Genomic DNA, 13605 nt, shown 5'->3' with positions numbered 1-13605 from the left:
TCTGGAATGACTCTTCCAATTGCCATGACACCAGTTTGGTTTGCCTTTGATATGATAATTCATAAAGTTACTTAGAATTTCCACACTGCCCACCTTTCCTAAGGTGATTAGATGTCATCACTGTGAAAATCCTTACTACCTCAAGAATCAGATTAACTAAAAGTCTTTAAAGGAACAAAACCTCAAATGAGAACATTTTATAAAATATATCAAATGTCATGAAGAAAGGTATATGCTATATCCAAACACAAATGCATATATAGCAACATTTACTCCCCCCCCTCAGTTATCACCGCTTGGTTGGTCAATAAACCAGTACAATTGATCTTGAGGCTAAGAGTTAGCTATAGATTTGAAGAAATAAAGCATCCATAAAATGATAAGAATTCAAGATTTCCAAGTCAGGAAGGAAATACATTACAAAGGGAAAAATATTTTGTTGTAAGTAAACTTCACATAACAGATGAGCTTTAAAATATTCCCATAACAGCTGTGCACTGATGGCTCACGCCTGTAATCTTAGATACTTGTGAGGCTGAGATCAGGAGGCTCATGGTTGGAAGGAGCTCATGAGACCCTATCTCAACCAATAGCTGGGCACAATGGCACACAACTGTCATCCCAAGCTATGTGAGAGGCTGAGACCCAGAAGATTACAGTTCTAGGCCAGCCCAGGCCAAAGTTCATGAGACCCCATTTCAACAGAAAAAAAACTGGGCATGGTGGCACATGCCTGTCATCCCTGCTACTGTGGAAAGCCTGGGCAAAAAGCAAAAAGGACTGGACACGTGGCTCAAGTGGTAGAGCATCTGCCTAGCAAGTGTGAAAGCCTGAGTTCAAATCCTAGAACCACCAAAAAAAAAATCCCCATCACAAAACAGCATAGGAGAGCTAGAAGTGCTTTAGGGAAATGACAGTAGTGAAATATAACCACTTCAATGCCATTAACATGTAATCCTCATCAACTAGATAAAGAACCACCCTAGGAACTAAATCCCAAATGGAATGAATAAGAAGTAAAACAAGAACAAATGACTAAGTAGGTTCATTGAGAACCGCAACATACTTACATGAATAAAACCCACAAAGTCAACTCAAGAAATAAGATGCCACCAACAAAAGTTAGAATAAGTAAGAAAGCATTCTTGAAGTGTCTGAGGGATGAAAGAAAAAGGGAAATAACTCCTTTCTTCGATAGAAAGGAAAAGTAATCATGGACCACGTTCGTCAAAGATGGGTGCTCATTCAGTTGGTTTTTTTTGTAAAAATGGAATTCATTTGGGAAATGGGGTAGAGATAAGGAGAAGACCTGCAGTTGGCTACACAATGAGCCAGAAAGGTTCTGCTTTTTAGGGCTTAATAACTGCATTCTCAGATGCTGAAAAAAAATTAACTGAAGTCATTACAGGGCTGGTAGCTCCCATTTAATTTGAAGGATTAAAAAGTACCTTTACACTATAGTCTCCTTTCCTAGATTGTAAATTCCTGAAGAACAAAGAATGACTCCCAGCTCCTCTGAGATGCCCCAGTGATTCCATTCAGCCTGGTGCACATACTGGTGAATTAATGAGAGTTGTAGACCAAGAACACTAACAAGAACTTCTAGTCTGTCTGTATCTAAAAAAGAGGGAACGGTGGCAGATAATACTGAAAACTTTACGTAGATATGCTTAATTTGATCTTGGTAAAATATTGGAAAATACCATAAAAATCAATTTCCAAACATCTGAAAAATGCACAAACAGATGTTTCACTTGAAGAAATTAGGAAGTATGTATTTCTAACTATTTTGAGATGATGTTTTCCTTTCACACTGGATTCAGTTTTGGGTCCTACAACTAAAAAGGGGTATTTGAAGTATAGAAGCTTTTTCTCTGGGGTATTATTCCCATACATACACAAACTGGGCACCCTTACCAGTTGACTCTCTTCCCAAAGGCTAGCAACAGATGGTCCACAGAATGTTCTCTTCTGATGCATATTCTTATATCAAGGGATCTCTTCAGAGTTGGCTACCTGTGGCCTGGCCTTCTTGACCATCATCTCAGACTATTCCCACTGGGTCAAACTCTTGCTCTTTGTTGGCACCATTTAAAGACCTGACAATTTAGACTGTCCCATTTTCCCTTACCCACCCTCTTCAAGACTGGGACTTAGTTCCTCTTTGCCGTGAAGCCTTAGGCTCACCACACTCACTTGGAGACTCCATTTCAGGTCTCAGCTCTTTCCATAACTGAAAGAGGAAAGTCAACAGCATGTATGAAATTGTTTAAATGTGTCCATTATATTGGATTTTATTCCAAGTCAGTAAGTACTAATACAGCTCAGCAGCATCATAGGTACTAGTGGGCAAGAAAAAGCAAAAGCACTTATTGCCCCTCAGGTCAAGTTGCTTATATGTCAGTCCTTACCACAACTTCCGCATGGGTAGGTTATTCATTCTTTACACACCTTTTTGCCCTTACCTATAAAATAGGATTATCAATAGTACTGACTTTATAGAGTTATTGTAAGGATTAAGATTATACATATAAAAACTCTTAGCCTTCTTGGTACAAATTAAATATTCAATATGTGTTAATTAAATTAAACAAATAAAAATTCATTCTAAGAGACCAGACTTTCACACCCAAAAATAGCTAGAGAACAGTTAAAGTTGGTATATGGTTATGTGACAAAATATGCAGTACATTTTCTGAGATGATGAAACTAATCTGTATTTTATTTGGAGTAGTGATTATGTGGGTATGCACATTTATCAAAAGTCATCACTTGAAATGGGTGCACTGTACTGTTTGCAAGTTATATCTCAACACAGTTGATTTTTAAAAATACGTAACATAGACAACACTTACTAAATAAGGGGTGCGCATCAGAGGTTCTAGTGGTCAGAGAAGACTTCCAGGAGGACACAGGGCTTGAACTAGCCCATAAAGGATGGGAAGGATTTAGAGAGGCGAATGAGTAAAATGCGTATGTCACCAGTGGAGCGCAGAGGCAAGGCTAACCTGCCAGGAGTCAGGCTAGAAGCTGGGGAATAGTTATTTTATTTGGTAAGATAGACCCAAATTTGAGGAAGCTTGAATGCAGAGCAGAGGCCTGTGGGCTTGACCCTAGAGGTAATAATGGACCACTGGAGGTTCTCAAGTAAAGGCATAATATGATGAAGAGTGCTGTTTAGGAAGATTAGTCATACAGCCTGAAATTGGGAAATGGACTAAATAACCCTTCAAGGTCACTTCCAGTTCTCCAGTTCTCTAATTACCTTTATTATGTTCTATATGTTGGTTATTTTACTAGGCTACAATTTTAGCTAATGACAATAAATTGTCAATAATCATATTAAAAAGCACATTAAAGAAAAGAAGAAATATTCATGTAGACCTTGATCCTCATACTTCTGTAAGAGCAGAGAAAGCATATTCAAACAGCAACAAAAGCGAAGGAATTGTCAGGGCTCAGTGACAGTGAAAATTGAAAACTTTTATACATAAATACACATATACACACACATATGTATGATGATTTGACATATTTCATTGCCAAAGTCTGCTTTATGAACAGATTTTTTTTTCCTAACAAAAGTACACTCTGCAGAAAATAATAATGTAATATTATCTTTAGGGTAATATTAAACAAAAGAATTAATGACATCCAGAACTGGTTGCTTCATGACCTGTAGGGAAATAATACATGCCTATTAAAATTATCCAAAGGATTAAATACAGGTTGCTCTACTAATGAACCAAAAAAATGTATTAGGCACTTTTAAAAGGCATTTTTAATGGAGGACAAGTCAATTTGCCATCCAAATATATTAACTAATTTTCTTAGCATATAATAGTGACTTGCTATTAGAACAGCACCTTTTCCTCTAATTAATCATTGTCTAAATCAAATCTTACATGCTCATTAATTTCTCACTAATCAAGATAGGAATACAGATGAAAGAAATGGCTGCATTTGAAACCAGTGGGGAAAGTGATGATTGCTGATGGAAGAAATCATCTTAGGGACCCAGCTGAAGGTTACCCTTCTGTTATTAAGCCTGAAAGAACATGACCTTGCAAAGGGCACACCTGGGTATCAGGAGCTCAGACTTTAAATCAAAGACCATGCCTCAGGCCGCCATAGACGCTGCTTCTGTAAAAGGCAGGCCAAAATGTCGCTACCACACTGGAGTACTGGGAGTTTAAAGCAACCCTGGAGATAAGCCATTCTCTAAGCTTGAGAATTAAAGAATGAATTACCTTTATCTCTACTGCCAACTGTCAATTAACTGCCTATCATTTCATGCCCAATAAAAGTTGAATCCCCAGATCACTACACTCTCCCACAAAGAGCTTCTTTCTGGACAACATTCCCAACCAGCAGTCAACATGTGCTCTGGGAATACAAATTCACCGATGATATTCAGTCTGCCAACCTGGTGAACAATTCATTCATGCAACATTTACTGAATGCCTACTTTGTGCCAAGTCCTACACCCAGCGCAAGTAATACAATAATGCACAAAACACAACCTCTGGCCTGGAGTTCACAGAAAATGGACTTACTGACTAGAAATCTCTCTAAGACCCTTGACTGACTCATCTTTGTATATCAAGGGGACCACTGTGGTTTGGGCTTGATGCCCTCCCCTTTCACTTGGAGGTAAATCCAGAACTTCAAGAGACTTCAGTTTTAAAGGAACTAGGCCATTAATTGACACAACTAGAGTAAATCTTACAAGTGAAAGTATTCACACATACACACACACACCCTTGGCTATTTAGATGGAAGGAAACTCCTTATAAAATGAAAATTAGATTGGAGAACAACAGCAGCCACTCTGGGGACGGGATGCAGAATCTTTTAGTTAAGAATTCTATCAGAGGAACTAAGATAAGGTAATAGCCCTGTCTCCCCTAGTCACTCCTTCACTAATTTTGCTATTCTTCTCAGATAAGTAGCTGAGATCCTGTCTTTCAGGAGGCATATAATTTTTATTTTTCATATACAATCTTCAAATATGCAGACTTGAGACATAGCTGAAAATTTCAACACTCTAGGCCCAATCTAAGGACTAGGTCCCTCCTCCATATATGAAATCACATGGGGAGACAGAAGAGCTCTTCTTTGCCAAGGCTAAAGTGTTATTATCTGCTCTGCTACCAAGTCAGATGTGTGACTTTATCAAGTACCTTCCCAAATCTGGGCCTGTTTTCCTCAAAGGGATTGGGCTAGAGTTGAAGTTATCTAACTATAGGCCAATCAATGTTCACTAAGAGCATTCCAGACTGGGCATTGGGAGGGCACAAGAGAAGCAGAGGACTAGCTAGTTTTTGCTCTTCTAGAAAGGCTTTATCAATAGCACCTGAACATACATGAATATGGATATGGGACCAAGGTATGAGCAACAACTAAGACCTCATAGCATCACATCCCATGTAATAATCACACGTCCTTCTCAATGTGCCTGTATCTCCAGAGGCCAACTAATGGCAGATAGATTCCTGATATGATGGCATGCAATGGAAAAGAGAAAAACTGGAATCATACAGACTATGGTGTAAAACACTAGCCATTGGCCACTTAACAGCCGTGTGATCTTACACAAATTACTTTCCTCTAAGTCTCAGCATCCTTATCTACAAAATGGGGTGACAACACATTCCTCTCAAAGCTCCTGTGAAGATTAAACTCTTATTAAATGTTTCCCAAATACATACTTCCATTTTCTGCTCCATTTTGCTCATACTATCCCTGACGTGCTCTTCTAGCTTCGACTATTAAAATCACATCAATAAAGTCTTTCTCAAGTGTCTCTTTCATAAAGTTTTTTCTCCAAATATACCCTATGCATTATCATCTCTCAGAATTTTCAGCATACTTTCTATCTCTCCCCACTGTTTTTGTTTTTTTGCAACCTTTGTAATCATTGATATACTTGTCTTATATCCCTACTGTTAAGTTGTAAGCTTCTGTGGACCAGCACTATATCTTAGCCAGGTCTGTATTCCCTGACATGGCACAGAGCCTGGTATATAGTATACTCAATGGCTGCTTGCTGCATTAATGAACAGTTGACAAAGAGAGCCTGATTCTTATACATAATAAGCTCCCTGTCCCTTGAAGCATTCAAGTACAATTTGGGTAGCAACATTAGAGATACCACAGAGGGACTCCAACACTAAGCAGGAGGCTGAAGCTGGTGACTTTCAAGGTTCCTTTCTCTCTGTGTGTCCATGAAGGCCATCTTCTAACTCACTAATCTCTTTGCACACCAAAGTTGTCGCTTGCACTCTCTGATAATGATCAGAAGAGAGACCATACCATAAATGTTAGAACTGGTCCTTCTGTCTATCATATCTATCATAAGCAAGGAGGATAGCATTTCTTCAGAGAATGTATCATCTGTAACAACTATATATTAAACACTTTGCATTCAAGTTGTGCCTAAAACTCAGTGAACCTCCACCTAAAAAGCAGTCCTTTGCATCACAGATGTTTCTGGCTTGCAAACCTCCCTGTTGCTAATATTTCAGCAAATCACAAAGACTAGATAGAGAGCTGCAGTAGATTGAAAGTGCACCATCACCTTGACCCTACAGATCTTGTAAAAAGTTTTTTTCAGGTAGGTAACAAGGAATAATTGCTTTCCTATGACTAAAGTGTTTAGAAAAATATATATACTTTTTAAAGAATCATGAGGTAAGACATAAAGTCCATGGTGAATAATCAGAACTGTTCTTCTGATTCAGAGTGACTTGGATAAGTCATGTTACTCCCTAGGTCCTCAATTAAATCATTTGAAAAATAGGGTAACAGCAGTTGCCACCCACATCCCTCTGAAAAAACACACTGACATTTTACAACCAACTTTAGGCACCACTTCCCTTAAGATAGAGAGCTTTGATAAATTGGCATGATTCAAGAGGCTTCAGAAAGCTCACATCTATAGTAGGTTGAATGGTGTCTCTGGAAGAGGTATCTTCACGCCCTAATCAGGGATGACTTGCATGCAGGCAAGTGCTCTAACCACTTAGCTACATCTGCCCGTCCCCCAAGCAGTACTTTAACAGCAATAGTTACATATTATAAAGAGTAAGAGGCCTTGCAGAAGCAATGCCTCCTCAATCGTTGGCCCATATTCCAGAAAGTCTGTTAGGACGGTGCGCAGATCAATCCAAATGCCTCATTTTCACTGCTCAAAGACATTTGTTTTCTTATACTTAACAAATTAGACATATTTTGGATACAATAAAAATGTTTCAAGCTATGAGCAATGAAATAATCACAAGAGAGCCAAGCAACCACGAAAGATGCCTATCAGTCTGGGCCTCCAGCCCAACACTGAGTTTGGGTTTCTCTTCACATTCCTCCTGCCCTAGTCCTCAGCATTTCTAGAGAAGCTATTTAACCAGCTCCTAGGCAAATATTTCGGATGCCCAATTGCCCTTACTGTTAAGATGCTTCTCCCAGCTCTAATGGCTAACCTAAATTTCAGTTTCAAGCCACTGCACCTTGTAATTACACTCTCAGCCACTGTAAATAATCTGTGCCCTCTATTTTATCTTTCCTCTTTCCCTATGACAGGAACCTGTGGAAAAGGGAGTCGGTTGCCTTGTTAGTACAATATACACACCGCACCTGAGCAAAATGCAACCAAGAGAAAATCAAACACTCACTCTTGATCCCTGAGTGAGAAGAACTGTTATTGATCTTTCTTTCTTTCCCAACCTTCAGCTTATCTGGGTGTCTACACTGACGTGCTCCAGTGCTGTGGCATTTATGCCATCTTGGGGAATAGCTGTGTAAATGCTCCAGTAATTTTAGACATCTTCAACACACTGTTGTGTTAGAACCTGAGTATCCAAAGGACTGGGAAGGACAAGCTTCCCTCCTCCCCTCATGTAATAGGAATCAAAATCCTTACTAATTGGCCTTCCAACATGTTACTGAAGTCTAGACTTGGTGGCAACTCCCGTTCTGTGCAAGAGATTTAATGGAGGAGAAAGTCCACGGGAAGGGAGTTGACAAGCAAAACATTGCAGACCAACCAGCAAGAAGAAAGTTGGAGACACAAAGAGTTTTTGATAAGCTGATACTGTTTCAAACACACACACACACACACACACACACACACATTCACACACTGGTGTGTTCATTTTTCCCTGAACCAAATGTTCTCTAAAACTAAGGAAAATCTAAGTTATTGATGCAACACATAAGTCTTTCAACGATGCTCAGTAGTAACTTTTTTTCCTCCTTGCTCTCTTCAAGAGTTATGAAAAACAAAAATCAATTATCCAAACAGGTGATTTGGGGATTTTCCTTCCATACCCATGATTTTAACGAAAAATTCAAAAATTGCTAATAGGAACTCCATTCTCTGATCAAACTGTGGGTGGTTCAGACACAGAGCTCTCCGGAGCCCAATGTGGGATCTGAGACAGCACCAGGAGGGCTCCAGATCCAGCTGGACAAACCAAGTCTGGATGTAGGGTCTTCCTGTAGATTGCTACTCTTCTATTTCCTGCCTTCAGCTCTTGAGACAAAGGAATTTGGTTCAGGAGTGTCTGTCTCACTGGATTTTTGTCTTTTTTTTCTAAGGATACTGAAATAAAAACAAAATGGTGGCACAGGAACTTTGGCACCAATTATCCCACAGCTCCTGGTCACTAAGGAATGCTAGTTCAACGTACCTGATGCTACAGTGGGCTGAGCAGTGATGGAAACTGGTTGGCACAATCACTGAAGCAGTTCAACAATTTAGCAAAGGATGTCCTTCACTAAACAGGAAAAGAAATGCCCGTGACCAAAGGCTACTGGGCTGTATTCAGGATGCAGCATTCCCACAGGTTCAAACAATGGGTCTTCCTATACATTCCTCCTTCCCCTGAACAGATGTGGAGACCCCTCCATTGATGGTCTTCATCTTTCTACACATCTGCTTCCCCCATCTAGAGCATCTCATACATACTGGATGCTCAAAAGTGAGTTCCTAGAAATGCTGAACCCATCACAAGAATGGTTAGGAACCAGACAAGATGGGTTTAATTCATTTCATGGCAATTTGACCTTGGACAAGTTACTAAACCTCTCCAAGCCTCAGTCTCCTCATCTGTAAAATGGTAGAAATAATACAACCACCTGGTAGTGCAATTGTGAGGATGAAGTGGGATGTTGCCCATAAAAGCTTAGCACAGTGCCTGGCTCAATAAATGTTAACGATTATTAGCACCACCCCCACCACAGGTGCTCAATAAAAGCTTGCTGAATTGAAGTCACACCAGTGAGAATGACTAGCAGATGTGGAAAGCGACCTGGGCTTTTTTTCCCTTTTAGTTTTTCCCACCTTATTCTGCACCAGTTGACCTCTGAGATTCTGTTTTTAGAAAAAGGACAGAATAAAGGGATACTTAGACTGCACTTGTGCTAATATTCAGTTTTTCATTCAGGGCAGAAAACCAAGTCTGGCAAAGTCAAGAACATGATTTTCCAAGAAATATGACAAGGCTATTAAAAACTCTAAATGAAAGTTGTGTAATGAGCATGAATCTGAATACATTTAAATTTTCTCTAGATCCAGTAATTCCAGCAACATCCTTATATATTTTAAAGCGTGCTTTTGCACTGTGAGGAGACCAGGACCCTAAAAGACAGAATTTCCTCCCAAGTGGGGGTGGGGAAGCAACACACAATTGTCATGAAAATTAACCCATGAAAATTCACACGATTTTATTACCAAACAAATGCCTAAGGAGATTACTAGATTTTTAGGTCTTTACTATAAAGGCAGCAACATGCATGCCTGAAATAATTAAGAAGAGACTCAATTATCTCGTAAACTGAAATTTCAAACCACCCTGCTTACCTAAATCAGAAAAGCTGCTTAGACTACAGTGTCATTACTTCTATTTAGACAAGCCTTAGCAAAGATATACAGGGAGCTAAAGAATGGGACCCCACATTCTTCCCTAAGCCACAACAATGCCTGTTTATGTAAATAGGATTTCCAATAACACAAGGGAATCTGAAAAAAATGTTTTCATTATTGTCTCTGAAAAACATGCAAACGCAGAAGATGAAAGTGAAGGGGCTTTTACTATGATGGGTGCTGAATACCCTACAATATTTATTCTATGTGAGTCTAAGTTTGGATTCCAAGTAGATCTAAGACTTAAGCACTATTTCTCCTTAAAAAAAAGCCAGTAAAATATGAGGAGACACAAAAGTTCTTCTGACTCCACAGCAAGTTGAATGCATAGCTATTCAAAAATTCAGTTCAGAAAGAAATCAAAGTAGTAGTAGATGCGTATTTGCCTTTATTTGGCAGCCCCTTCCAAAATCTGAGCCAGGATATAAATATTCTTGCCTTCACCATCATCACCATCTGACAATCAAACACTCCCACATGACCACAACGACCTCCTCCAGGCACAAACTAAAAGCTCATTAAAGACTATATGAAGGCTATTTATAGAAGAGCTAAACAAAGAAGAAAAGAACTATTAGCAAAATTAATTAGACTGTTCATGCTTTTGACAACTATTACTATTTGTTTGAACTCAAGTGTCTAGCTCCTTTACTGACAGGTATTGATGGCTGTAGAGATACCACATATCTAGAGTTTTAAACTGACCTTGTAGTTTTTTGGTTCAAGAACTCAGATTTTGACCTATCCTCTGTATATCAGCCTTCCTGTTGCTGTTTAGGCAGCTGATAAGAGGCAGAAATCCTTCTTGCTCATTAGGCCATTAGCTGCTGTTAAGCAAAGGGCTGGGGAGGGGCGTGCTCAGTGGCCCAGAGGAATGTGCTGGACTCCACATATAAAGCCAGCCCCGATTTGGGGTTAAGAATTTAACCTTAAAAGGCTGACAAGTCATAAATTTGCCTGAGGTTCATATATATGTGTGACTTTCACAGTTTATATTTCCTAGCCAAGACCCAGAGTCAAAACATGCCCTCTGATTAATGAATGGTACTAATTGTTATTCCTGACTTGAGAACATTAGTCTTTATCCATAATATTTTCTTAAAAAACACACAATCTCATACCTAAAACTCTCTGGCGAAGGGGAATTTGGATAACTAGTTAGAACAAAAATTAGAAAGAGGAGCTTAATGTTATCTGTTATGCCGTGCTACCATGTTGGTAGTTAAGATTGACTCACAAGCTCCCATTCCATTGTGTCCATCATGCAAAGTGCAAAGGAATGTCCTCTGAATCTAAACATCAGAGATAAAGCAACCATCTGCGACTTTACACACAAAAAATGAGCTGGGGGGGAGGGCTGAAATGTCTTCAAGCACATTTTGTCTAACTTATCTTGTTAAATATTTATACGTAAGCATATAACCTAACAACCTTGGCCAAGCTTGGAAGAGATAATAGGTACAGGACAAACAAAGGATCCCCATAAGTATAAAGACAAAGAAAAAATACCCAGGAATAGTCCAACTGGAATACAATCTCAAACCTGAAGTCAAAATTGAAACTGGGACAATAAAACCCCACAAGCGAAACAATGTCCCTGAAATGTGATAACTTCATCAGGGAAAAGCAGGCTATAATTTGGTTAGCCTACAAGGAAGGTGCCAGTTCCAGCAGTGTTTCAAAGGGGCTTCCTTATCTTTAGAAAAAAAAGGAAAGAATTCAGTGTGTGTGTGTGTGTGTGTGTGTGTGTGTGTGTGTGAGAGAGAGAGAGAGAGAGAGAGAGAGAGACAAAGATGTCTAAGAACAAAGATATAATCTGCATTCATTGAGAATTTTAACAAAGTGAGAGGGAATGTAAACTCCCTAACAATGATTTGAGATACTCAAGTCAGATATATCTAGCTTTGTCCTGTCTGCACAAAAATCATTTTAAATACTCAGAGTTCCTTGAAAGTAGAATGTAAATTCATTAGTGCACATTTTAAAGCTCTTCGTTTCCAAACTAAGGAATAGAATTTCACAATATCCCAAGAGAAGTAACCAGGTACCCAAACCAAATATGTGGCAGAAAAAGGGAAGCCTGTTTTCTCTCCAGAGTCACTGGGTGCAGACAGATGTGGAGGAGGCATAGGACGATGGAGGGAGAGAGAGAAAGAGAGGGGGGAAGAAAATCAGGAGCTGTAAGAAAAGGAAATACAATTTAAAACTAAAATGCAGAGGAAAATATAAAACATTCCACCCATCTAGTTTTTTGGAGAACAAGAAACACAAAACCATTCAATAAATATAACAAACCATAAAACACCTTATGTTTTAAATTATAACCAGTTGGGGGAGTGTGTGAGGGTGAAAGAGAGGAAGAAGAAGAGGGAAGATGTGGGGAGCAGTCTGATGACAGAAGATAAAGATCCCTGGTAGCTTTGGAGGTGTGCTAGGCCTGCCCTGAGAGTGCAAAGTTGTTCCTCTTAGCTTATGGGTGTGTTAGTTAGGTAACTTCGGCTACTCATTATCTCTACTCTGTGAAATGCTGCTGAGCTTTTCAGGAATTCTACCTTAAGTGAGAGTTGATAGTCTCATTGCTACTAGGGCCAAATTTGAAAACAAAACTGGATGTATAGTTGAGGGGAGACTGAATGATTGAAAAAAATGCGAGTTCCAACATCACCTTCAGGCTTTGTGAATGAGGCAACCTTACTTCCTCATCGAACAAAAAAAAGGCAATCTGACAGCTTTTGAAGGCCAAAAAACCTTCAGGCGACATTATTAAATGACCAACAGCACTCAACGTTTCAAAGGCAAGAAATGACTTAGGCTCTAGAAATTAACATTTGTAGAAAACCTTCAGAATACCATGGGGAAAAACAAACCTTTATTTTAGAAATAAACTTTGAAGTTTGAAAGCAGAAAATCTGTTTCTGAAAACACAAGGGTTGACTAGAGCACAGTTCTTCCATGGCTCATTGAACCCCATCAAAAGTTCCACTCATACATCTGGGGATGGCCAAAGAAGATATAGCCTGGAATACCAGAGCAGGTGGGAATCCATTAGTTCCCTGAAGTAGGAGCAAAATGTGCCCAGGAGATATTTGCCTCTGGCCACATTAAATGAAGCTAAGGCAGCACTTTCCCAACTAGTCACAAAGTTATTAGCCATCTAGCAGAGATCCTGCTGACTCTTTCTAGCCTGTTCATTATCACGTCCTCCCTCCCTCACTCTCCCTCAACCTCTCATTCTCCTCTCTTCCTCTCTCCCTCCTCTTCCTTCTCCTTTCTTTCTCAACTCCCTTATATCCAGATCTCTGAGTTCACTTCAATGAATGACTAGCCAAAGTACAAATGTGAAAATTGAAAAGGACATTAGTCTTCTATGTGTAAGACGACACTCATAAGTACTGTGAGGGTTTTACCCTTACTGAATTTACACTTGGAAGCAGCCTTTCTCAAACATTAACATGCATACAAATCACCTGGGGATCTTGTTTAAAGATGCAAAGTCTGATTCAATAGGTCTGGATGGGGCTTGAGATTCTGCCTTTCTTACAATTCCCCAAGCAATGCTGATGCTGGTGGTCCATGGACCACACTTTAGAGAACAAGGCTCTAGTAAGGAGGATAGAGTTACATACATAAAACATGACATGAGCAAGCAAAAACTGAGGCCATCAGAGAAGTACAGAGATAGA

The 13605-nt window shown here is 39.4% G+C and overlaps 1 protein-coding gene across 1 annotated transcript in view; it reads right to left on the bottom strand.

Moving 5' to 3' along the window:
• Positions 1-13605, bottom strand: part of Gpc3 (glypican 3) — a 389991-nt gene that overhangs the window by 364265 nt on the left and 12121 nt on the right. The gene's annotated exons all lie outside the window — the stretch shown is intronic.

This window comes from Castor canadensis, chromosome X, assembly GCF_047511655.1.
Source record: "Castor canadensis chromosome X, mCasCan1.hap1v2, whole genome shotgun sequence".
Lineage (NCBI taxonomy): Eukaryota > Metazoa > Chordata > Mammalia > Rodentia > Castoridae > Castor > Castor canadensis.
This window is presented reverse-complemented; position numbering and strand designations above follow the sequence as displayed.